Source organism: Schistocerca nitens, chromosome 3 (genome assembly GCF_023898315.1).
Source record: "Schistocerca nitens isolate TAMUIC-IGC-003100 chromosome 3, iqSchNite1.1, whole genome shotgun sequence".
NCBI classification, from domain to species: Eukaryota; Metazoa; Arthropoda; class Insecta; order Orthoptera; family Acrididae; genus Schistocerca; species Schistocerca nitens.
Genome location: NC_064616.1, coordinates 68,876,577 through 68,903,653, shown reverse-complemented (window position 1 = coordinate 68,903,653; position 27,077 = coordinate 68,876,577). Strand labels below are relative to the sequence as shown.

General features: G+C 39.5%; 1 protein-coding gene across 1 annotated transcript in view; it reads right to left on the bottom strand.

The window, feature by feature from the left end:
- Positions 1–25,469, bottom strand: part of LOC126249270 (uncharacterized) — a 411,510-nt gene extending 386,041 nt beyond the window's left edge. The window contains exon 1 of the mRNA XM_049950924.1: positions 25,401–25,469. The gene's annotated coding sequence lies outside the window, so the exon portion shown is untranslated. The remainder of the gene's footprint in view (positions 1–25,400) is intronic.
- Positions 25,470–27,077: the final 1,608 nt, after the last annotated feature.

The following is a 27,077-nucleotide window of genomic DNA, read 5'->3' as shown; positions in this document are numbered from 1 at the left end:
CTAGGAAAAGACGAAGCTGTCCTTGTGTTACAGGAGCGTTAGTTGAAGGTACGAGACTTTTACGTACTTTTACTGCAAACAGTTTAGCTATTTAGTGTTTGAAAACGCAATTACAACTTTTAAGTAACAATAGAAAGAAATTTTGTGAACTCTGATAGTGGACGCCTTGCGAAGGTTGATGCCTTTATGCTCCACGCATTTAGAGCGGCGATATGTGCAACGACGTACATTCTTTTGCCCGCTCCCTGCAATATCGTTAAACTCGCTCAAAACTAAGAAAATGTATAGCTTTGGCAAATGGGTCCGTACATTATAACTAGATTGTCGACTATCAGTCATCAGCTACGACCCAAAGCACAAATTATTCTTGGTAAAACTTAGTGCTGATTTTCTGTTTAGAAGACTCACAGCAGAGATTCCAGATCCTTCAGCCGTTCCGTAGCGCAACTGACAGTGCCTTCGACTGCAGTGTAAGAAGTCACAGGTTCGAATATTGGAAGGCTCATATGCCTTTAAAAGTCTTACACGAAATACGAAAATAGTGTTATCAAGAACTGATTGTTGCAGTTGTTTCGACTGTGGGATGTATTATACATAGCTTCAAATTAATCTTAGTATGAGAAACGGACATCAGAGGATAAAGGCGTTTACTTTGTGACAAACAATTCACTATTTTGGAAAGCATTGTGAGAAGTGAAGATGTAACCATACGTCCACAGTACAATGAGGTGTATGACGATGAGGTTATACGAAGAAATATAAAGCGTGTACAACATTCAGGTGACACAAACGTAAGGGCTGTGATGTTTGTGAGTGCAAATTAATGTTAGCCTCTCAAGCCACCTTACTTCATCTTTATGTTAGATGATGAAACTGCAAAAGTTTAAGCACTGAGGATCCTAACTAGACAGTACGAACATAGGAAACATAGTTTCAAATATAGTAAAAAGTGTGTGACCACATTAACTGGAAATATCTTTCTGAACGTGACGTGTGTGAACATTAATTGCAAATGTAAGCCCATGTAAACAGCAAGGAAAACACAATAACATTCTGTTTCTGGTCGGTGTGGTGAAGTTTTGTAACTGTGATTTGGTTTTCGTATGAGAGGACTGTCGAGTCGTTTTGCAAATAAGTTAAAATGTTCTTTCGAGTTAGATTCGAACATATACAATTCGACGATTTACCGCTCTAAGAAATGAGCTACCGAATAATTGAGATGTAATTAGGAAAAACGACAATTTTCACTTCAAGTTTAATTTCGTTGAATAACGATATCCTTCGTTGTAATAGTGGGAGATCATAGCTCGGAGATAAGTTAATGTTAACTACACAGTGTAACACATTTTTAATTAAGTTAGTGAACTTGTGCGTCGAAGTTCAAAATGGCTCTGAGCACTATGGGACTTAACAGCTATGGTCATCAGTCCCCTAGAACTTAGAACTACTTAAACCTAACTAAGCTAAGGACAGCACACAACACCCAGCCATCACGAGGCAGAGAAAATCCCTGACCCCGCCGGGAATCGAACCCGGGAACCCGGGCGTGGGAAGCGAGAACGCTACCGCACGACCACGAGATGCGGGCTGCGTCGAAGTGGTGGCAATTTGCCAGTACAGGGCAACTACATATTTTGCATCTTCTCATTCTCAGGAACACTCAAAAACAACTTCTATGGAGCTCTTGTAGATGTATTTGTATAGCATGATACTATACACCATTTGTAACCCATTTTTCGAAACTTACTTTCCGAAACAAAACATCACTAGGAATTAGCGTTATGACAGTAGGAGAAGCGAGCTAGCCAGTGACGTCAAATGATCGGACGTTCAAATTATTTGAATTCCCTTTTCGTTTTTATAAAAGAATACTGAAATTCAAGAGAAAAACAAGGGTATTAGGAGCATAAAATGACACAATTAATCATTTAGTTTTCTACTTCGTGATATATCTGAATATTTACAAAATACAACTTACTAATACCTAGGTTTTGAAATATAGATTTACATTCTCCAACTGCTTTCCAATAGTTTACAAATTCAGGGCATCATTGACGATTTTTTTTGAAAAAAGCAAAAAAATACCACTTACAAAAGTATTGTATATTTGGTTTTGCAATGGGAGCATGCAAGGCCCTAAGGAATGACGACAAGGTGGAGGTGCATTGAAAATGGGCCCATATTTCGCGGGTACTAAAATCTGACATCTTTTATTACGTCTTATAATTTTTTAGTACCATTTGGGGAGTCAATCAACAGTCTTGATGACTAGGAAGTGAGTTAAAGTCCGAAAAACTCAAGAAACTTCAAAAAAGCAGTGTCTTTCGTCACGACTCATAGTGACATATTTTAGTCTGCTTTTCTGCTATAACGACATAATCAAACTGGTTATAAACTTCACAATTTAACTGTGCATTACCAAGGCAGTGGTGATCATGGCAGTAACATTGTTGCTTAACAGCCGCAGCACAGCACTGGTAAAATGTGTAAATTTTTGTGAAATTTGCAGCAGTTCTCCTGACATTTTTTCGAACGGATTCATGTTATAGAGAATGATTAGCATCTATTTTTATTGTGTAATTCTATTGACGTTCTAGTCTAATTCTGGTTTGAGGTATAGCGTACTTTGTGCTAGCATAGTTTGCAGTTAATGTGGAACATCAGCGCGCACATGAAAAATCGTACAAGTGTGTTGGTATGATCTATAGTGGCTTAACCACTGCCGGTTCCTTTCAAAGCAAGAAAACGAGCATTCCCATCGCCACAGAGACCTAGCCCGATAGCTGTGCAACGGCAGTCAACAGGTTGGTTTTCTTAGCATAGGTTGACAAACCTGACAAGGGTTTCTTTACAAGGGATCCAAAGCTGATGACACATTTCTGTAAATGTCAGAGGCCAAAGCTAGAAGAGGTCTCTTCTAGGATCCTAAGCTTGTGTTTACTTTAAGTTCCTTTAATTTTTTACAGGTTGCATTTGCTTCAAATTATTAAGCTACAAAAAAGAGAAAACTATTGTTTTTATTGGATTCCTTACTCCATTTCATTTTTTATAAAGGGAATTTTGTACAGCTGAATGCTACAGAGATGCCTAAAACAACGAAAAAGGACTACTTGCATTTTTTTCTGATACAAGCTCATTTCCTAGTCATCAGGACTTTTGGTATTATCCTCCACATACAATTGTAGAAAATAATAAAAGATGTCAGATTTAATTTGACTACCAGTAAAATATGGGCCCATTTTCAGTGCACCTCTATCTTGTCGTCGTTACTTAGGGCCTTACACGCTCGCATTACGTGTCCGAATATAGTGTTTTAGATGGTTTAGAACGTGTTCTTTCTGACGAAAAGGATTTAAAAGAGTTTGCAGAAGACTCTTTTCTTGTAAAACAAAGCCCAAAATAGCAGTTTTTAAAATAATCGTCAATTTTCTCCTCTATTTGTAAGCTACTGGAAAGCAATAACAGGATGAAATTTTATATTCTAAGACCTTCTATTGGTAAATTACTACGTACAAGGTTTCAGATGTATCCCGTTATTACTATTGGAGGTATAAAAAGCTAAACTTCACATTTTTTCAAGTGTCTATCACTTCGACCAACTTTGCTTCATTTTTTCGTTGTTTTTAGCGCCTCATATGCTCACATTGCAAAACCAAATATAGTTTTTTAAGTGGTTTAAAACGTGGTATTTGTAATTAAAACGGTTTAAAGTGGGCCATAAATAGCCATTTTTGGCGGTTTTTGATATATCGTCAAATTTGCCCTCAATATGTAAATTATTGGAAAACAGTAGGCGAATGAAATTTTATATTCTAAGACCTCGTATTGCTAAGTCATTACGTGCAAAGTTTCAGGTGTATCCTGGAATTACTTCTGAAGATATAAAAAGCTAAACTTCGCATTTTTTCCGAGCATCAATTTCATTGGCCTATTGTGCTTCAAATTACCAATATACAAATCGCTCAAGAAATATTATTATTGACATCTTGGATCTTCGGATGTTCGCGTCGTTCTTGCACGATATTTCAGCAGCGTGCCTCGCTGTCTTCTTCAGGTGCTACCTGAGCCTGATCGCCGCCAAAGCATGAAGAATTACAATCTTATTATTATTGTTATTATTTTGCTTAATAGAGCGTGATACGTTTTAAAAGATGATTTAGTGTTGTTTCTTTCTAGAAAATATTACCGGAGATATTATGTCTCAGATTTACCGAAAACTATTGATAGCTGTGCTGTGGGTTCAAACAAATGACTGTGTTTCTGCGAGTGTTAAATTGGCGAAATTAAAAACTGGAGAATCTTTATTGGGAACATGTGCAAATGATCACACAAAATTTCATCAAAATCCGTGATGATCATGCTAGAACTATTTCCGAAATTAGACTGTGGTGTCACCGCCAGACACCACACTTGCTAGGTGGTAGCTTAAATCGGCCGCGGTCCATTAGTACATGTCGGACCCGCGTGTCGCCACTGGCAGTGATCGCAGACCGAGCGCCACCACACGGCAGGTCTCGAGAGACTGACTAGCACTCGCCCCAGTTATACGGACGACATTGCTAGCGACTACACGTACGAAGCCTTTCTCTCATTTGCCGAGAGACAGTTAGAATAGCCTTCAGCTAAGTCCATGGCTACGATCTAGCAAGGCGCCATTAACCATATCTGGAGAGAGTCTCACTTGTATTATCAAGAGCAATGTACCGCAGAAGTGAATTAAAGTTAAGTAAACCTAAGCTCCGTTCTTTTCTTTATAGCATTCACTAAGTATCCTGTTTCAGACTTAACGCAAGACGGCTTGAGTTGACGTGTGCCCTTTCGGCTACCTCCCTTGTGTCTAGACTGTCTTGTCTAGACACAGCATAGACCACTTAGCTTCGAATGGCGAACAATAATGATAACCCTTAGTCTGTTTTACACAGCAAGCTTCATCCAACTATCTCCATGGCTCCACCCAAAATGTGTCGTCTTTTGCAACCTGTCCGTAGAGAGCTTAAAGGGAAAAAATCTTGAATTTTCCATTCAAAAGCGTGGCGAACTCTTAAAACGAAAAAAGTTTATGTTCCATACAACAGAAATGATGACTAAAAGAAAATGTGACTCGTTGTTTAGGGCAGTGGATATTGACACTCGCGTGGCAATAGTGTCGCATGGATATGAAGATTCTAGTGACACTCGATGGAAGTATTTTCGGTTCATTATTTGCGATTGATAATCATGAAAAGCACTTGTCACAGAACCAGAGTAGGCTGTGAATCAGGCACTTCTCAGACAAGAATATGGATATAATGCCATCTTGTATCACCAAAATAGAATACACAGGCTGCATCACATTATCAGTAGCACGATCTGGGGACTATAGAAACTCCCACGATGTTAAAAAAAATATGAAACTGATGTGAAGCACCGTAAGTTTAAGCAGTTCCACCCAAATTGTCTTGGTCTCCGTTATTCAAAAGTGTACACATACACGCCTGAACATGTGTGATCGTGCATACATATCATAGACTCGGTGCGTATTTAACCTTTTGCAGAAAATGCTAACGTCTTTTGGGGTTGCTTTAAACACGTTTAAACTTTGAAGCCATTCTGCATCACAGCAATGAATGGAAACACAATAAAATGTATTCCAAAGTTCGAGACATTCTCGCAGTTGAGTTTTCCAATAAGAAATCAAATTATAGGTCAGTATTTACTACTTAAAAAAAAAGGAAAACATGGGCGTTTCAGGGTTTCTTGAAACACCTGTTTGTGACGTTATATCACGCGATAAAAACTTTAAGTTTTGAAGCTTCTTTCTCTGAGACTTCATTGCACTTAGGGGACATTGCAATAAATTCAGTCCCATTTAACCCCCACCCCCTCCCCCAATTGCGAAATTCTGAAACATCACATTTTCTGATTTTTTCCTCGGTGATCTTTAAATCAATTATAGATTTTTTACTGTATTTTAGTAACCAAAGGAAAAGAGATTATCTCCATCACTTCTGGCTAGGGTTGCCATACGTCGTGGATTTCGCGGACAGTCCGCGATTTTATGCTCGAAGAACGTGTTGATGGCCGCGGTCAGCCGTCTTCAGGCTGCTGCCTCGGAGTGTAGCGGCAGTGGAGAGTTTGTTGCGTCGCATGGTACACCCCAGGTGTTACATGCTTCACCCACGGTCCCTGCTGTCGAGACATCTTCGCGGGTACCGGGCGCGGTTGGGCCACCCTCTCCCCAAGGGGAGTGGCGGGTTCAGCGGCGTTCGCGGCGCACGAGGCGGAGGTTCAATGTGGAGGCTGGCCGTGTGGCAGCGCCCGCTCTGCCTGTGAGTGGATATGTGGCCGCTCCTTCAGCAAGGTCCGAGCAGGCACACGGGGGGAGGGGTTTATTAGTGATTGGGAGCTCCAACGTTAGGCGGGTGATGGAGCCCCTTAGAGAGATAGCAGAAAGGTCGGGGAAGAAGGCCAGTGTTCACTCTGTCTGCTTGCCGGGGGGTCTCATCCGAGATGTGGAGGAGGCCCTGCCGGCGGCGATAGAGGGCACTGGGTGCACCCGACTGCAAATTGTTGCTCATGTCGGAACCAGTGACTCCTGCCGTCTGGGTTCAGAGGTCATCCTCAGTTCATACAGGCGGTTGGCGGAGTTGGTGAAGGCGGAAAGCCTCGCTCGCGGGGTGGAATCTGAGCTAACTATTTGTAGTATCGTTCCCAGAACCCATCGTGGTCCTCTGGTTTGGAGCCGAGTGTAAGGCTTAAACCGGAGGCTCAGACGATTCTGCGGAGATCTGGGGTGCAAATTTCTCGACCGCTATCGGGTGGAGAAATTTAGGGTCCCCCTGAATAGGTCAGGCGTGCACTACACGCAGGAAGCGGCTACAAGGGTAGCGGAGTACGTGTGGAGTGCACATGTGGGTTTTTTAGGTTACAGAATTCCCTCCCTAGGCCCTACAAGATGCCTCCAGAGACGCGGCAAGGTAGTAGTTGGCAAAACGCAACAGGGAATAACAATATTAATGTGCTAATAGTAAACCGCAGCAGCGTCTATAGAGCGGTCCCAGAACTGCTCTCATTAATAAAGGGGCACAACGCCCAAGTAGTACTAGGGACAGAAAGTTGGCTGAAACCAGATATAAAAAGTAATGAAATTCTAAACTCAGATTGGAATGTGTACCGCAGAGACCGGCTGTACAGTGAAGGGGGAGGCGTGTTTTTAGCGATAAAAAGTACAATAGTATCGAAGGAAATTGACGGAGATCCGAAATGTGAAATAATTTGGGTGAAGGTCATGGTTAAAGCAGGCTCAAACATGGTAATTCGATGTTTCTATAGGCCCCCTGGCTCAGCAGCTGTTGTGGCAGAGCACCTGAAGGAAAGTTTGGAAAATATTTCGAGTAGATTTCCCGACCATGTTATAGCTCTGGGTGGAGATTTTAATTTGCCAGATATAGACTGGGAGACTCAAATGTTTATAACAGGTGGCCGGGACAAAGAATCCAGTGAAATTTTAAAGTGCATTATCTGAAAACTACCTTGAGCAGTTAAACAGAGAACCGATTCGTGGTGATAATATATTAGACCTTCTGGTGACAAACAGACGCGAACTATTTGAAACAGTTAACGCAGAACAGGGAATCAGCGATCATAAAGCGGTTACTGCATCGATGATTTCAGCCGTAAATAGAAATATTAAATAAGGTAGGAAGATTTTTCTGTTTATCAAAAGTGACAAAAATCAGATTTCAGAGTATCTGACGGCTCAACACAAAAGTTTTGTCTCAAGTACAGATAGTGTTGAGGATCAGTGGACGAAGTTCAAAACCATCGTACAATATGCATTAGATTAGTAAGTGCCAAGCAAGATCGTAAGGGATGGAAAAGAGCCACTGTGGTACAACAACCGAGTTAGAAAACTGCTGCAGAAGCAAAGGGAACTTCACAGCAAACATAAACATATCCAAAGCCTTTCAAACAAACAAAAATTACGCAAAGTGAAATGTATTGTTAGGAGGGCTATGCGGGAGGCGTTCAATGAATTCGAAATTAAAGTTCTATGTACTGACTTGACAGAAAATCCTAAGAAATTTTGGTCTTATGTCAAAGCGGTAGGTGGATCAAAACAAAATGTCCAGACACTCTGTGACCAAAATGGTACTGAAACCGAGGATGACAGGCTTAAGGCCGAAATACTAAATGTCTTTTTCCAAAGCTGTTTCGCAGAGGAAGATTGCGCTGTAGTTACCTCTCTAGGTTGTGCAGAACTATAGACCTATATCTCTAACGTCGGTCAGTTGTAGAAATTTGGAACACGTATTATGTTCGAGTATAATGACTTTTCTGGAGACTAGAAATCTACTCTGTAGGAATCAGTATGGGTTTCGAAAAAGACGATCGTGTGAAACCCAGCTCGCGCTATTCGTCCACGAGACTCAGAGGACCATAGGCACGGGTTACTGCGTAGATGCCGTGTTTCTTGACTTCCGCAAGGCGTCCGATACAGTTCCCCAAAGTCGTTTAAAGAACAAAGTAAGGACATATGGACTATCAGACCAATTGTGTGATTGGATTGAAGAATTCCTAGATAACAGAACGCAGCAAGTCATTCTCAATGGAGAGAAGTCTTCCGAAGTAAGAGTGATTTCAGGTGTGCCGCAGGGAAGTGTCGTAGGACCGTTGCTATTCACAATATACATAAATGACCTTGTGGATAACATCGGAAGTGCACTGAGGCTTTTTGCGGATGATGCTGTGGTATATCGAGAGATTATAACAATGGAAAATTGTACTGAAATGCAGGAGGATCTGCAACGAATTGACGCATGGTGTAGGGAATGGCAATGTAGACAAGTGTAATGTGCTGTGAATACATAGAAAGAAACATCCTTTATCATTTAGCTACAATATAGCAGGTCAGCAACTGGAAGCCGTTAATTCCATAAATTATCTGGGAGTAGGCATTAGGAGTGATTTAAAATGGAATGACCATATAAAGTTGATCGTCGGTAAAGCAGATGCCAGACTGAGATTCATTGGAAGAATCCTAAGGAAATGCAATCCGAAAACAAAGGAAGTAGGTTACAGTACACTTGTTCGCCCACTTCTTGAATACTGCTCACCGGTGTGGGATCTGTACCGGATAGGATTGATAGAAGAGATAGAGAGGATCCAACGGAGAGCAGCGCACTTCGTTACAGGATCATTTAGTAATCACGAAAGCGTTACAGAGATGATAGATAAACTCCAGTGGAAGACCCTGCAGGAGAGACGCTCAGTAGCTCGGTACGGGCTTTTGTTAAAGTTTCGAGAACATACCTTCACCGAAGGGTCAAGCAGTATATTGCTCCCTCCTACGTATATCTCGCGAAGAGACCATGAGGATAAAATCAGAGAGATTAGAGCCCACACAGGGGCATACCGACAATCTTTCTTTCCATGAACAATACGAGACTGGAGTAGAAAGGAGAACCGATAGAGATACTGAAAGTACCCTCCGCCAGACACCGTCAGGTGGCTTGCGGAGTATGGATGTAGATGTAGACGGGTGTCCTGGACGAAGAGGAAAATGTCCGCGAAAAAAGTGGCTAGTAAGTAAAAAAAACATTTTTAACGCAAGATTTGCCACTGGCCACTGATCAAGTGTTTCATAACTCCCGCAAACTTGACGATAGCCGCTGAAACCTGAGATCATATGCCGTGTCACTTCAGAATCGCTCGGCTATTTTCAGAACAGACTGTGGAAGCAGTGCAATAATCGATTCATTGCGATTGTTTCAGTTTTCCGCTGTTGGTTTACAACGTCTCTGCTGTCGGTATCTGATATTCTTTGGTCGTGTAAAATTAACATTCAGCTGTGCGAAGTGTTTTTCTGGTGTTGTTATGGCACAGAATTTGAAATTTAAAATGTCGAAACGAAAAGTACATTTTCGAGAAGAGTATATTGATGCGTTTCCAAGTATTAAACGTGGAAGAAACGAACATGAGGTTATTTGGAAAGCGTGTGGGTAAGTACAATGTATTGTAGGTACGTAACAGTAAACAATGCCAATCATTTGTAGAAAGCATACAAATGAGTATTATAATTGATCAGATTACTCAACTGTACGTGTTTAAAAACCAAGTCTCCCGCAAATTTATTTTCTGGCGATAGTTTTCAATTATTGAAAAAATTATTTTCACCATGCCATGAAATTTAGTTTTCAGGGTGACCATAGAATGAAAGAGCTGTCAAAACTTTGTGTTTTGAGGCGTAAAAATTTAGTAGTTGTGACACTTCGAAACATAGCGCAATAGATTGTGCACGTTTACGCAATACCGTACATAAACTAAAATGTTAATACGCGTGCTTCTGGTTAAATGGCAACTAATCCTAAATTATTTCATTACAGGTGCTACATTTCAATCGCCAATGGAGGGAAACGAGCTCTCAATGACCATATAACAAGGAAGAAACACACAAGAACTGTGAATTCTGCTTCAACTTCCAAACAGCTGACCAGTTTTTTTAGTGCTAATCAGACAGAATCTAAAGAGGTTGCTGTTCTAGAAGCAACATTCGCGTTTCATGCTGTGAAACACCACCATTCATACAATTCTTCGCCTTGTACATCAAAAATCATTAGTGAAGTTTTTAGTGATTCAATGGTAGCAGTTCAGTTTTCAAGTGCAAGAACTAAAACTGAAGCATTTATTAACAGTGTTATGGAACCTTTCATAAAAGACAATGTTAAAAATAGTCTATCAAAAGTTAACCATGTTGGGATCAGTACAGATGCTAGTAATCACAAGCATGTAAAAATGTTTCTTGTTCTGGTCCAATTACATTTGAATGAGTGTAACAATGAAACCTGCAATAAAGTGTCTGAGTGTGTGTATAAAATAATTTTATAATTCAACCTTAGTGACAAAGTTTATGCTTTTGGTGGGGATAATACAAACACTAGCTTTGGAGGTGTTGAAAGGAAAGGGGGAAACAATGCATTCAAGAAACTTGAAAACAAACTAAACAGGTCCATAGCAGGAGTAGGTTGCCCAGTTCATGTATTGCATAATGCTATTCAAAGTGGAACCGACATACTTTCACAAGATGTGCAAAGTATAATTATTAAGGTCTATAACCACTTTTGAATTTATACTGTTCGTGTAGCAGCATTAAGGGATTTTTGTGATGTCCTCCATACGACTCACAAAGATTCACTTAGTCATGTGAAAACTAGGATGAGCTTATTTCCTGCAACTGAAAGATTCATATACATGTTTCAAGCTCTTAAATCTAAGTGTTCAAGTCTTCTCAAGTCTTTTTTTTTTCTTATGCTTGTGAAGAGATGTATTTACATTTTCTGATTGCTCAGAGTAGTCCATTTCAAAAAGGCTATCGCCAACATTGAGAAAGAGGACATCTCTGTGAATGAGGTTAGGTTGGAACTTAAAAACTTTGGGCATGTTTAAGAGGAAAGAAAGAAATGTAAATTCGTGACTACGAAAGTAAAAGAGTTAATGTCAGATCTCTCCCAGTATCAGCAGTCAAAATTTCATGAGGATGCCATGGCATTTTATCAGAAAGTTACAGATTATCTGATAAAATGGAGCAAGCCTTTATCCGAACTTGAACATTTTGACTGGATACTGTTGAAGGCTTTACCTGATTGGGAAAAAGTTGAATGTACACTAAGTGGATGCGAGAAAACACAACTTGCAGAGTGGATGAGAGTTTGCTATTTGACCAGACAGCGAAACTGAATTGTTTTCTTACACAGGAAGATAGCCAGAAATTGGAGATGATGCCTCATAAAAAGTGGGTTAAATTTTTTGAGGATTGTGTTTCTAAAGAGCAGTATTCAGAACTGTTTGCTATTGTGCAGTACTATTTCTCCATTCAAGGGAGTAATACCAATGTGGAGAGAGTATTTTCCCTAGTGCATGCGCAATGGACAGAAGAAAGAAACAGACTAGCTTTAACATCAGTCAGTGCAATGCTCCAAATCCAATATAACATGAAAAACACAAATTGCACAGATATTCATGGACTAATTCAGAATCGGAGGGAGTTCCTTTCTTCTTTTCTGGGCTCAGAGAAATATGACTGGTTTAAAGCATAAAGTGAAAGATATATACCAATTGTAGCAGCATTATTGTGTACATGTTAATAATTTGTGTTCAGTGCTTTAATTAAAAAGTTATTTGATGTCAATTGCAATTAATTTTCTTCAACAATGACCACTCCTTTATAGACACCATTAATGCTTGGATTAATTTTCCTTGTTAATTACAACTTCTTCGCTGGCAGAATTACTGTTTGAGTTATGGTAATTATGAAGATTTGGCTGACGTGCAGAAAGGTGAAAGGACATTATCTGATTCCAGGTTTCAACAACATCTTCATAATATCCACTGTAAAGAAATGATGAAGATTCAACTGAAATGCAAACTAATGGTCACTTGCACAACATATTGGTCCGTGTTTCAACCACATCTTTATAATCACCTAATTTTGTCCTTGATTTTCGTCCTTGAATTATGGCAACCCTACTTCTGGCCTCAATGTGAGTGAATATAAAATATAATTACTCCAAATTCCCCAGTTTAAACATGGCTGTGACAGTATTTATGACGACGGGTCCTACAAGGAATGTTATGAAAGGTAGGAAGATATATTTGCTCAGCAAGGGTGACAGGATACAAATTTCAGACTATCTCAGCAGTCAGCATCAAATATTCGGTAATGGACGAAGATGTGGAGAACAAATGGAAAAAATTCAAAGGCACCGTTAAGTATACCCTAGACAAGTATTTTCCGAGTAAGGTTTTAAGGAATGGGGAATATCCATCATGGTTTAATAGCCATGTTAGAAAAGAGCTACGTAAAAAAAGAGCACTTCATCTCACATTCAAGAGAAGTAAAAACCTAGCTGAGAAACAAAAGCTGAACGAAGCGAAAATGAGCGTAAGGAGAGCAATGAGAGACACATTCAATGATCTTGATAGTAAGACGTTGTCAACCGATTTGAGTACAGACCCTAAGAGATTTTGGTCGTATGTAAATCAGAAAGTACCTCAAAATCATCTAGTCAGTCTCTCAGCGACCACACCGGCACCGAAACGGGAGATAACAGAGAGAAGGCCAAAATACTGAATTCGGTTTTCCGAAGTTGCTTCACCGCAGAAGACCGTAACACTGTCCCTCCTTTCAATCGTCATACAAACGTCAACATGGCCGATATTGAGATAACCGATCGCGGAATTGAAAAACAGCTACAATCGCTTATTAGTGGAAAGGCGTCAGGACCAGATGAGATACCTATAAGATTCTATATGAGAAAGAACTTGCTCCCCTTCTAGCAGTAAATTATCGTATATCACTTGAGCAACGAAAGGCACCTAACGACTGGAAAAAAGCGCAGGTCATTCCCGTTTTTAAGGAAGGCTGTAAGACAGATCCACACAATTATAGACCTATCGTTGACGTCAGTCTGTTGTAGAATTATGGAACATGTTTTATGCGCAAGAATTATGACGTTTTTGGAAAATGAACGTCTCCTCTATAAAAATGAACATGGATTCCGCAAACAGAGATCCTGCGAAACTGAGCTCGCTCTGTTCCTCAATGAGATCCACAGCGCTGTGGACAACGGCGCTCAGACTGAGGCCGTGTTCCTTGGTTTCAGTAAGGCATTTGACACCGTCGAGCTTACGGAGTATCGGGGCAGACTTGGGATTGGATTCAAGACTTTCTTGCAGATAGAACTCGACACATCGCTCTTAACGGAACTAAATCGACAGATGTAAAGGTAATATCCGGAGTACCACAGGGAAGTGTGACAGGACCGTTGCTGTTTACAATATATATGAATGATCTAGTAGAAAGCGTTGGATGCTCTTTAAGGCTATTCGAAGATGATGCAGCTGTCTATACCAAATTAGCAACGGAAGAAGCTAGTAAGAATTTGCAGAACGAGCTGCAGAGAATTGATGAATGGTACAGGCTCTGGCAGTTGACCCTTGTAATGACACATTCCTATGCAGAGACATACAATATCTTAAAAGCTGCGCCAAAGATAAATTGAGAGGCATGTTATATTATAATCTTTGTAAAGTTCACATTGGATTCTCTTTTGTTTGATACTCCAAGGAGCTAAGGGACACTTTCGATTGTTGCCTTGTGGAGGATGGACGTGATTTTTGGACTGTGCGGAAAGGCAGCCATGTAGTTAGTAATTATGGTTTGTGCGACGAGCACAGCAAGTCTTATTGTGTTGTGAATAAAAAATAGTTAAAAGTATCGAAGTGTTACGAAAATTATTTATAGCGACGTAGCATTGTATTCCTTGGTTTCCACCGTCTTCGTGAAGTGAACCGATGCCGACTCATGATGGTACACACGGTCAACAAAGAGAAGAACATCGATGGCGACTAATGAATTAATATTGTGGCAGAAGGACTAATTCTACGTCTAAGGTGAGAACTCTGATTAAATCAACAATGACGTGGAATTTAAAATGTAAAATGTTTTTTATTTATTTCGCCACACTGGCGACCGTGACAGGACAGTGCTGGTGGAACAAAGAGTAAGTACTTCATTGTTGTACTACAAATGTACTTGTACTAATTACTGTTTCTCTGTTACATGACGCACATGGAAAATGACGAATAAGGTGAAACAATATTAACTGTATAAACGGATGGCACAATAACCAGAAGGAACAAGGACAAGGATTTACAAACCTAACGTAATCGTGAGTGACGCAGCTCAGCCGTAATTAAGGTAGGAAAGCGCAAACGCATGCAGTGGCTGCACCTGGCTTAGCTCCACTTAAAGCAGAACCTTTTCCTTTCCATATTAAAATTCTGGTAGTGTATGTGGCAACACACAATTACACTTTGATAATTACTTTTTTATGTTCAACAATCGCAGAATTAGAAGAAGTAGTGCGCCATCTTGTAAATTTCCGACGCGCTATAAATAACAATCGCGAGATATTTTTATTAATTCAACTGCGAGAGAGTTTAAAGATTTAGATTCAGTAAAGTACAGATAAAAACAATATCTTCACAATGGAATCGGAGAATTTTAATTTGACAAATGTTCATGGACACGTCACCGATTCTGACAATAGTGACGTAAATGATGACGCAATTAGTTTTTCAGCACAACATAATGTAGAAGTAAATACAATTCAATTGCACTCCACAGGGATTAACAATAACGAACCACTTGCAAATGAAACCTTGTACACAGTCGATGAAGCATCGATTACCAGATCAGATGAAAATATTTCGCGTGAAATCAGTGAAACTAGCCCGGTTTCGATTCAATCAGACCGTGACAGAGAAACAATGGCAACAAATAATGGCATAAATACAAACACACAAGCTTCGTCAGTTACGCTTGAGGCACTATATAGTCTGATGTCAAACGTGAGCGAGCAATTATCTGATTTAAAGATCAGTCACAACACAACGAACACAAAACTGGCGAATCTAGAGATCAGTCACAACACAACGTACACAAAACTGGCGAATCTGGAAATCAGCCACAACACAACCAACACAAAACTGTCGAATCTAGAAATCAGCCACAACATGACAAACACAAAATTGTCAAACATGGAAATTGGGTTCCAACAGCAGTTTTCAAGTGTAAACACGCAATTTGAAAACATGCACAGACATTTCGATCAACGCTTAAATAAACTCACCAATGAAATCGATCAAAAGATCGAAGACAAAGTCATTAAAACAGTCAATAGTGTATACAATGTATTGGCAAATGATTTAGAAAAGAAATTCTCAGATCTCACAAACAAACAGGAACAGGAACTGTCAGAAATAGTAGAAACACACAATCAAACACACACCGTACAAAAAGAAATACAGGAAAACGTACAGGCTATTCAATTAAATTTAACAAGAGTACAGTCCGCATGTGAAGAAATACCTGACCAGGTTAATAAAGTTAACGAAGAAGTCGGTTTTCTGAAACAGGAGACTCGACGTATCAACGCGGACATTATCAAAATAAATGAAACTTTAGAAAACGGTAATGTAAATGAATCAATAACTGACCGGGAAACAAAACTTTTTGAAAAATTAGGTAATGAAATCAAAGTAGCCGAGGACAGAATACGCAAGGAAATTGCTGGTAGACTGAATGTTTCAAATGACTTGCCTACGTCAAGCAATAGGCAGCGCGACACTTATTCGCCCGTGCCAGATTACGATGTCAATAACGCAAAACATCACGCGCCCAGTCCGGCGTATGTGCACGCACCGGCACAGGCAAACAATGGCTATTCGCCAAACGCGGTGCTGCAACAGGCAATAGGCGTGTCGCCTTGCATCTCGACGATTCTAGTCGATGAGAGCCTGTTGAAACACAGACAGTTTCCAGTTTTCTCCACAGAATCCAGAAAAACTCATCCAGTCGTATTTGTAAGAGCATTTAAAAATGTCTTACCAAGAAACTGGACTGAGGCACAGAAGATTAGATATGTAGTAGGCTTCACACAAGGCGACGCACTTTTGTGGGCCACATACATGGCTGAACAGTGCGTCACCTACGAACAATTTGAACGGGCTTTCTTGGAGAAATATTGGTCTGCTGGGGTCCAAGAAAGACTGCGACGTGAGGTATTCAACCCACAATCGTTCAACCTCAAAAACAGCGGGTTGAGAAAGTATTTCGAAAAGTACTTGAATAAGACGCGCTATTGGAACAATCCAATACCGCACGTAGATGTTCTCAAAATTCTGAAAAACAGACTACCCGCGAACTTACGCGAAAAATTGGTAACCATACCGGAGAACGACCTTGAATACTTTCTTTCCGTGCTTGACTCAATTGATCTAATATACGAAGAAGAGCCGAGCACAAGTAATCGGAATGAATATTCCGGAACAAATCAAAACAACGGTAACGGATATCATTTTAATGGCAGTGGACAAAACCCACACAGTTGGCATCCGTATGCGACAAGGCCAAATAATGGAAACTGGAATTACGGAAATCGGAGGAATTCGGCGCCACAGAGACGTGAAGACCGAAGGTATAGTACAGATTACGGTCCACGCCGGTATGGAAATGATAGAAATCACGTGAATGATTGGTCAGGCCCGCGTGATGAAAGGCGGCACACAAATGAAAATTACAATAGTTACGGTAATAGAAATGACAGACCAAGGAGGAATAGCGACGACCGGTCGCAAGAAAATGTTGCACGCAGCGGTCCGGAAACTAACTGGCGACAGAATAACCACTCAGTACACTTCGTAGAGGAAACGGACAGTAATGAAGCAACGCCGTTGTCTCCCCAGGTAAACAACAATCGGTCGTAATGAGCCCCCACCGCCCGACCGATTTGACAACAGGGGGCACAAACAAGCACACATTACATCTTGAACAATTATTTTTAAGATATGATCAGGATGCTACCGTAGAAGATGATCTATGTGAAGAAGAGGTGAAAGCACCGGACAAGGTAAGTGACCTCGTGCAGGCTGTAATAACAACAAAAGGATAAGAAAGGTTACAGAATTTAACATTGGACAGGAAGTACTATTACGTACCCACCCAAAATCCTCTAAAATTAAGGCATTAAACAAAAAGTGGGAGTTGTTGTATGATGACCCTTTCATTATAATAGACAAACCTCACCCAGGATGTTATCTGTTAGGTAACACACGAACGGGCAAGGACATCAAGGAATTTTTTCATTAAAGGTTATATGTTATTTTAGCAAAATTGAAATTGTACAACCTTGGATCACATAGTAAAATTGCTGTCATTAACCTAAGAAACTTGCGAACAACTGGGGGCATATGCCAGCTTAAAAACGCATATTTAACCAAACCTAATGAAACATGTGTTACTGTGAGTCTTAACACTATAAAATAAACCATACGGTACTTTTGTAGTCTAACTCAGTTATTTAAGAGAGGGGAACAAAGACAAATTAGCGCGAAGGTCAGAGTTTGTTCGCTTGAGACGAGCAACAAACCACACGTCGAAGTTGCAATCCAACGCTCCGCTAATGAGCACGTGATAGCTGCATGTCAAGACGAGGTCATTGGCCGCGCTGTAGGCAGCGAGCCGGGGAGAAATCTTCCCCCCTTCCCTGTCCGATCAGCTGAGCGTATACAAAGCGCGAAGGCGCATGCGCAGTCGAGTCCAGACGACACGTGACTCATATTACACGATGGCGGCTATCACGAATAATGCTCACCAACAATGCAGAGTTTTCCCCGCGCCTACAGTCCAGTCGTGGTACGTAAGCGCGCATGCGCGGAACGTTTAAAAGTTTTGAGACCATGCTTACTATGAGACACAGAGACGAAATCCATTCAAAAACAAGAAAGAAAACGGTACACAAGTCTTGTAAATAGTAACTTAGAAAATTTAATTATAAGCTGGTATTACGTAATAAAAGTGAACATATAAGTACATACTGGTCATTGACGGTATTGTAATATTATATTATACTGAGTAAAAATCTTAGCTTGTACGGAAGGAGAAAGAAAATAGAACAAAAAAAATGCAGATATATAACCGGAAGAAAGGCTATGTACACGAGAACAACACACAATTACATATAGGGAAAAAGCAGCAAAGAGGAAATCAAAGAGATAACGCATACATTTACATTACACAGTAGCTAGCGATTTTCAGAATGAACAACAAGGTAAACGTGGGAATTTTTGTGACTAAGGAAAAGAATGACAAGCTTTAAAATAGGAAAATAATAAACAGGTCTATGCAGCGTGAGTAATGAACTGAATCGCTCTCAAAACAAATACCTAGGATTTATAGAGAGAGAAACACATTAACGTTAGGAAACACCTAAAGCACTCAGCAAACAACTTTGTAAAATATATAAGCTATACACGAGGTTACATGTACGAAAGCTAAAGTGTAAAGGAGGAAAATATGGAATGATTGCGCATTAACAGACCGTAAGGCAGTTATGTATGTAAGAAGAAATATTTAGTTGTAAGTATCATTAGTATAAGGGACGATGCTCAGCACACCCTGAATTATTTTGGAATATTGAGGGAATGGTGCAGGGTACCGAAAAAGGGCCCCACCAGCAAAGTGTATATTAAGTGGTAGATATTTTTTGTGTGTATAAACGTATGTATGAGTGTGTGAAAGGCGAAAGAAGCTCTGTACATGTACGGAACCTAAACAACATAGAAGTTTTTAAGGAACATTAAACTCTAAGACAACCTCGTATAAACATGTATACCTAACGTCAAGAAATAACTTAATTAAAACCGTAAGACTCTACGAGTTTACGATAAAATACGAAAAACCTGATACCCAGTGCAACATTAGCGATTCTTCACTCAGGTATGCAGAAGGAAGGTATGAATTACTTTACACACTTGAAATATGAAATGATAAATCATGTCAAAATTATATCTTTCATACATATAAATATTAACAGTCACAAAGAATGAAAATGATATCGCCGCTATACGAGAAACAGGTAAGTAGCGTGATCGACGACCTGTAAGCAAAGGAATCGTCTATAAAATGAATTATGAACAGAAAACGTCATACAGAATATCATGCCGCACTGAAGCTATGAAAGTCTGATTATTCGTGTACATAGATTTTCATGACAACCGATGCATTAAAATGTCTGTATTTTTTCTCCCATGATAACACAAGACGCCTATAAGCGCACTTTAATTGAAGATGATACACGCACACAAGGGCGGGCCGCTATTATGAAACACTGTACATATTAATAGTAGCTACACCCTGAACTTCAAGATTTTATGTTTATATGTCTATGTTAATGTAGGAAATTTTATTAGAGGTAATGATTTACAAGCACACCAGAACGTGCTTAAGCACAAAACACTGTACATATTAGGTTATGCTGCATATAAATGATTATTTCGTGCATTTTCAGATTTTATAGGTAAAAACCGTAGCATACACGTAGTCGTTGCCATTACCCTAAGTAGAAGGTAGAAAATTCCCTTCCCAAGGTGCAGTGGAGCGGCTACAGGTGTGTTCTCTGCATGCTGATGCATGTCGTTGCGTATGAAGAATACGTAACGAAGGTAAACCTTAACATATACTAGAGTTCAAGAAGGAAAACAAAGGACTTGTTCCTTCTAACTGATTAATGGAAAAATGTGTGTGTGTCAGTAAAATCCAAGACGAAGAAGCCACTTCGAGTGGTCAAAAATTTTTCAATTTTCGTCGGTAGTTTTTTCCTGTAATTAATGTAACCAATGTATTGTATGTGTTATTTGTTATTCAATTGTATGTGATGTATTTTGTATTTCATGCCAAGTCCCGTGACTTACAAATTATGTACATTAACCAGAAGTATTAAGGGGAATGAATCTCAGTACAATAGGTAAAAGGGGTTAATGCGAAGAGAAAAAAGTGAAGTGAAAAGAAAGTTTCGATCGCAATACTCGCGGTTAAAGTGGTGTGTGTAGAAATTAAAATTGTGCAAAGTAGTGCTACATTGCAAGTGTCAGCGAGCCTAAGCAAGTGACATCGAAAATTGAAGTGTGTATCGTCAAACGACCCATGGCGTCACAATAAGAAAAGACAATGCCAAACAAGTTTGACATGGTACGCTTCTTACCAGGAGCTGCATCGACGGGATCGTCCTCCGCCTCGCACATAGTATGGTGTGTTCTTCGGGGCACATATTCCAATGTACCTCGTCGTATCCAGTCTACAGGAAGGAACTACAAAAAGCTCACGCATACTGAGGTTCGGAAGTATCGACGGTACCCGCACGTCGGTGTATATTCAGTACACTGGCGCGCGCATTCAACCAACGTCGCCCGCTAACGGACGACCAAACAATCAGGCGCGCGTATCACACGCCCATATTCAACACTGCGGATAGCGAACAAAGCTCGTCGTCCCAGAATAAATACAGAAAGCAAGACAAGGACTTAATTTTCACCTCTGATGAGGAAGGAAACATTTGCATGTAACGTTGTATTCACTGTATATTTTATTGTACAAACTTTACTACATGATGTCATTTTCTCAGTATTAACCAGAACTTTGTATATTAGGATTAAGGTTTGTAAATATTAGCATAAGTATACCAAAAAACTGACACACACTCAGAAATACCAAAGAATTCAAAGTGCCATGAAAATGAGACAATAAAAATGAAATTTGTAAATAAACGACCCCCAAACCTATCAATTGCAAGGTCGACTACTGTATCCTGTCAATCAAATAAAATTTTCTAGTGACAGTATACAGTAGGGGGGCAGTTGTAATGACACATTCCTATGCAGAGACATACAATATCTTAAAAGCTGCGCCAAAGATAAATTGAGAGGCATGTTATATTATAATCTTTGTAAAGTTCACATTGGATTCTCTTTTGTTTGATACTCCAAGGAGCTAAGGGACACTTTCGATTGTTGCCTTGTGGAGGATGGACGTGATTTTTGGACTGTGCGGAAAGGCAGCCATGTAGTTAGTAATTATGGTTTGTGCGACGAGCACAGCAAGTCTTATTGTGTTGTGAATAAAAAATAGTTAAAAGTATCGAAGTGTTACGAAAATTATTTATAGCGACGTAGCATTGTATTCCTTGGTTTCCACCGTCTTCGTGAAGTGAACCGATGCCGACTCATGATGGTACACACGGTCAACAAAGAGAAGAACATCGATGGCGACTAATGAATTAATATTGTGGCAGAAGGACTAATTCTACGTCTAAGGTGAGAACTCTGATTAAATCAACAATGACGTGGAATTTAAAATGTAAAATGTTTTTTATTTATTTCGCCACACCCTGAACGTAAATAAATGTAACATATTGCGCATACATAGGAAAAGAAATCCACTATTGTACAGCTACACTATTGGTAACAAACAGCTGGAGACAGCGACTGCCGTAAAATATCTAGGCGTAACTATCCAGAACGACCTTAAATGGAATGACCACATAAAAGAGATAGTGGGAAAAGGAGACTCCAGACTCAGATTCATCGGAATAATCTCAAGGAAATATAACTCATCCACGAAAGAAGTTGCTTATAAAGTCTCGAGTATTGTTCAACTATCTGGGATCCCCATCATGTACGACTGATAGAGGAGATAGAGAACATCCGACGAAGAGCTGGCGAGAGAGCGTCACGGAGATGCTAAACAAACTCCACTGGCAGGCGTTATAAGACAGGCGTTGTGCATCACGGAGAGATTTACTATTGAAATTTTGGGACTGCACTTTTCAGGAGGAGTCGGACAACATATTACTTCCCCCCAAATACATCTCGCGTATTGCTCACGAGGAGAAAATTCGAGAAATTAGAACCACTACGGGGGCTTACCGACAGTCATTCTTCCCACGAGAGTGGAACAGGATTGAAGGGATCAGACAGTGGTACTGAAAGTACCTTCCGCCACACACCATTATGTGGCTTGCGGAGTATGATGTAGATGTAGATGTATGTGGAATTATAAAAAGGGTATATAAACAAGTCTGGTGAGATAAAAATCATCAGCAATAAGATAGGCTATGCTTATGTTTTCATGAAAAAATTGTCAACAACATTAACTGTATCTAGAGAATAGTAACTTCATTCATTTACTTCCCTTTCTCGCTAAAATTGCTGCTCATCGTATGGTTGTTCAGAATCTCAAAACCAACAACCATGATGCCAGCATTAAAAACAAGATAATTGAAAATCGTTTAAAAATACCCCGCATTAGTAATAATTTGGTGCCAATAACAAAGGAGCTTTATTGCCACTTAGATGGAAATAATGTGGCGTTATTACCACTCGAGTAATAATATCCACTGCACTTATTTAATCATTTTTCACATAGCTTCCAACGCAATGAAGCCTATTCAGGTGCGGAAAAAATATTAAATTTTCCGCTATTAATATGGCAAAATGTACTGTACGTTAGCTGAAAACTCAGCAAAAGAGAAAGATCACACTCTCTAATGAAAAGATAGCACAGTACCTCAGAGATTTAGCAACCACCGTGAAGGACTAATTCACTTTTCGTCTCAAATTATGCAAATTTTCATTACAAATAGATGTATCTAACGATGTAGCTGAACTGAAAGTATTTATTGAAGGCTTCGATGCAGTAATCAAATCTGTCCACTTTTGGTCGAAAATGAGCTCTTACTACAAATGCATGGTTGAAAGTTGCTCGATCGCGTGGTGCAAGAAACTTGTGCATGGGACCAGCTTAGAATAACATGTGGTATAGACTTGGCGACGTCGGGTGTTTGAGGAAAAAACCAGACACGTCCGTGCCTTGCACCAAACAGAAGTCAGATTCTTGCATATGAAAGGAATAGAACATAACGCAGGTATTCCTGCGGTGTCATCACTGTGTACATAATTTGCAAACTTCTTGGCTCACCTAAAGGAGAAGTTTGCTATTTCAAAGTACAGGTTCTTTGAATACTCCATTGAACACAATCACGGAGTTCGTTATAGTACATCATTATCACACGTTATTTAGCATCATTTCGTCATTCAGAAAACCTGAACTACTTTTGCCGAGGAAAAGCTTTATAAAGGGCTTTGCCAGTTAAATTTGAGAAATATATAGACCTCGTGAAGCTTGCCAAGGAGTATGTGCCAGCCTCAGACATCGAATTTTACAGTAATCTGGTCTGTGACGGAACTTTTGCTGTACATTCAGTACATCAGGATAAGCACAACGAGCATTTTATTAACTTACACAGCTATGACTTTTACTAGGGTATCCATTCTTTTTTTTTTAATTCTCAGACACTTCATAATATTCAGTAACCTGTAGAGAGGAGTAAAGACCATGAGTGTCAAAATAAATCGGGCTGTAAAGCTTAAAAAAAAATACCGCCAAAAATGTTCTAGAAGCCATTGCATTGACATTCACTTGCTGCAAAAAAATTATCATCCAGTTATAAGGATGCTGTCGATGAAGCTATCAAAATCAAGTCCATAAAATCTCGGCCACTAGTTAATCCTTTATTCAAATTGCTACGTAAAGAGATAGGAATTACACATACATATATTCTTTTACTCACTGAGGTCAGACGTTACTCTAGAGAGGGGTTTCCCAAACTCTGTACAGTGGAACACTGATGTTCCTGTGAGAAGTGAATAAGTGCTCCGCGAAAAACTACTGATAACATGGCTTTTTCTTCGACATTTTGTCCATACCAATAATTTTTTTAAATTTATTATGATTTCTGAGTTATTAATTATGATTTAAAACTGAGGTAAACATTGTATAAAATAAGTTTTTCTTACTTTTTAAAATGTTATTAATCTTCAAAATAAACAAAGTGTTCCATCAAAGTACCAAGATTCTCAAAGTGTTCCGTCAGAGCAAAAGTTTGGGAAGCCCAGATCTAGAGGGATGATACTAACCCGTATTTTGGGGCTGAAAGACGAGGTACGTGCTTTCTCCTTAGAACACAATTTCGAATGCAAAGGTTTATTTTTTTACATAAGTTGACTGCTTCAAATTAAATGTTTAAACGACATGTTTAAATAGGTTAATGAACTAATTTAACTCTTCGAGGTAAATAAATAAATGTATTTACTGCTCACGAAAAATTGTTGCTTTCATGAAAAAACGAAAGTTTAGACCAGTGGTCGTCAATTTTGAATTCAAAGATAGATTGTTTATATAAACTGACGGCTTCAAATTATCTGTGTAAACGACATATTTACGGAGGATAATAAACTAACTTAACTCTTACAGGCAACTAAGTAAATGTATTCATTGCTCGCGAAAAATTCCTACTTTCACGAGAAAGATAAAAGTTGAGACCTGTGGTCGTCAAACTGCGGACCGCGGGTTGCATGTGGCTCGGATCAAGCATTCGTGCCGCCCGCGGTTCTCAGCCGTATTTTAAAGTATTATCTATCTAGTAACAGTCAAATATAAAAACGTCGGTTAACGTTAAGAGCTTATTAAGAGTGTAGTTTTCCTGCACAGTATCAAATAAAAATACAACTTTAATCCATTAAGGTTATGAATCACTGCGACTGTGATGGATAAAGGATTCCAGAAATTATTGCAGTCAGTCGCCTTTTGGAAAATAACAATTGAAAAATAAAACGAAAGACAACTGGTTGCAGTAATTTCTGGGTATCTGTAAACAAAAAAATGGTTCAAATGGCTCTGAGCACTATGGGACTCAACTGCTGAGGTCATTAGTCCCCTAGAACTTAGAACTACTTAAACCTAACTAACCTAAGCACATCACACACATCCATGCCCGAGGCAGGATTCGAACCTGCGACCGTAGCAGTCGCGCGGTTCCAGACTGTAGCGCCTAGAACCGCTCGGCCACTTAGGCCGGCTATCTGTAAACATAAATACTTTCAGAGACACTAATATTTTCAAATGCGCTTGATTTTAAATGACGTTGATGAATACGACAGTGAGCTAAGAATCGTTGGCCTCTTACCTCACGAGCGGAGGGTAAGTAGCGCGGCTACTGCTGGGTTAGAGGACGCGAGAGGAGGGAATGTTGTATTCTGTTTCTCTTGCAGTGCTGACAACTGACAGGCGTGCGCGACGCGTATCGATCAGCTGCTACGGTTTAAATTTTGACACGTTAGTAACATTGGCGAACACGCGTTACACAGACAGTCACCTTCAAATGCGGTACATATTTGTAGCAAGGAACATGAAATTAAATTAAGGCTGATGTAATACAACGCAGTGAGTAGAGGAGTAATTACACCGAAACCATTTAGTAAACATCTGACGATTTTTCTAAAAACGCCAAAAAAGGCCATTTATCGCCCTCTTTTACACGAAAGATTCTTCTGCAAATTATTTTGAAACGGTTTCATTAGAAAGATCATTTCCTCAACAGCCTAAAAGACTATATTTGGTTTTCCAATGCGAGAATGTATTGCGCTAAAAAACAAGGACAATGCGAAGCAAAGTAGGCCGAAAATATAGACGCTTGAAAAAAGTGAATTTAGTTTTTTTATCAACGGAAGTAATTGTGCGATAAACTTGAAACACGTAATAATGTACCAATACAAGGCCTTAAAATTTATAGTTTAATTCTTGTACTGCTTTCCACTAGTATACAAATTCAGGACAAATTTGACGATTTTTCTAAAAAAAAAACTCCAAGAAATCCTTATAAAACTGCAACATGTTTGGTTTTGGATTGAGATCGTATAAGGCCCTAAAAACAACAACAGGGTGGAGGTGCATTATAGATGGGCCCATATTCCGTGGATATTCAGATCTGACATTTTTAATTACGCCCTACAACAATCGTTTAGTAATCTCTGGGGAAGGCAATATCGAAAGTCTTGATGACTAGGAAGTGAGATAAAGTGCGAATAACTAAAAAATCTTCAGAAAAAATGGAGTCTTTTGTCACGACTCAGTGAGACATATTTCAGCCTGTTTTCCTACTATAACTACAGAATCAAAGTAGTTATAAACTTCACAATTTAACTGTGCATTTCCAAGATAGTAGAGATCATGGTAGTAAAATGTTGAACAACACATGCAGATACATCGTATAAACATCCTGCAGGTTTTGCACCCCTGTCACATTGTGTAAATTTTGGTGAAGATCACAGCAGTTTCGTGACATTTTTTTGGAATAGATTGATGTTATAGGGAATGATTAGTGTATTTTTAATTGTGTAATGCTACTGATGTGATAGTTAAGTTCTTGTTAAAGGAAAAGCGTACTTTTTCCTAGCATTGTTTGCGGTTAATGTGGAACATTAGCGAGTACATGAAAAATTATGTAAATGTGCCGGTATGGTCCGTGGCGGCTTAACCACTGCTGGTTCTTTTCAAAGTGAGAAAACCAGTCTACCCGTCGCCATAGGGATCAAGCGCAACAGTTGTGCAACAGCAGCTACAGGTGGGCTTATTTACCACAGGTTCCAAATCTGCTAAAGTTTCTTTACACAGGATCCCAAGCTGGTGATACATTTCTATAAGTGTCAAAGGCCAAGGCCAGAAGTGTCTCTCCTTTAGGATCCTAAGCTTTTGTTTACTTCAAGCTTTCAAATTTTTTTTACAGGTTTCATTAATTTGTTGTAGAATGTCATGAGGAAAACTATACTGAGGGGCAGACGATATCACTGATGGGATTGTTTGG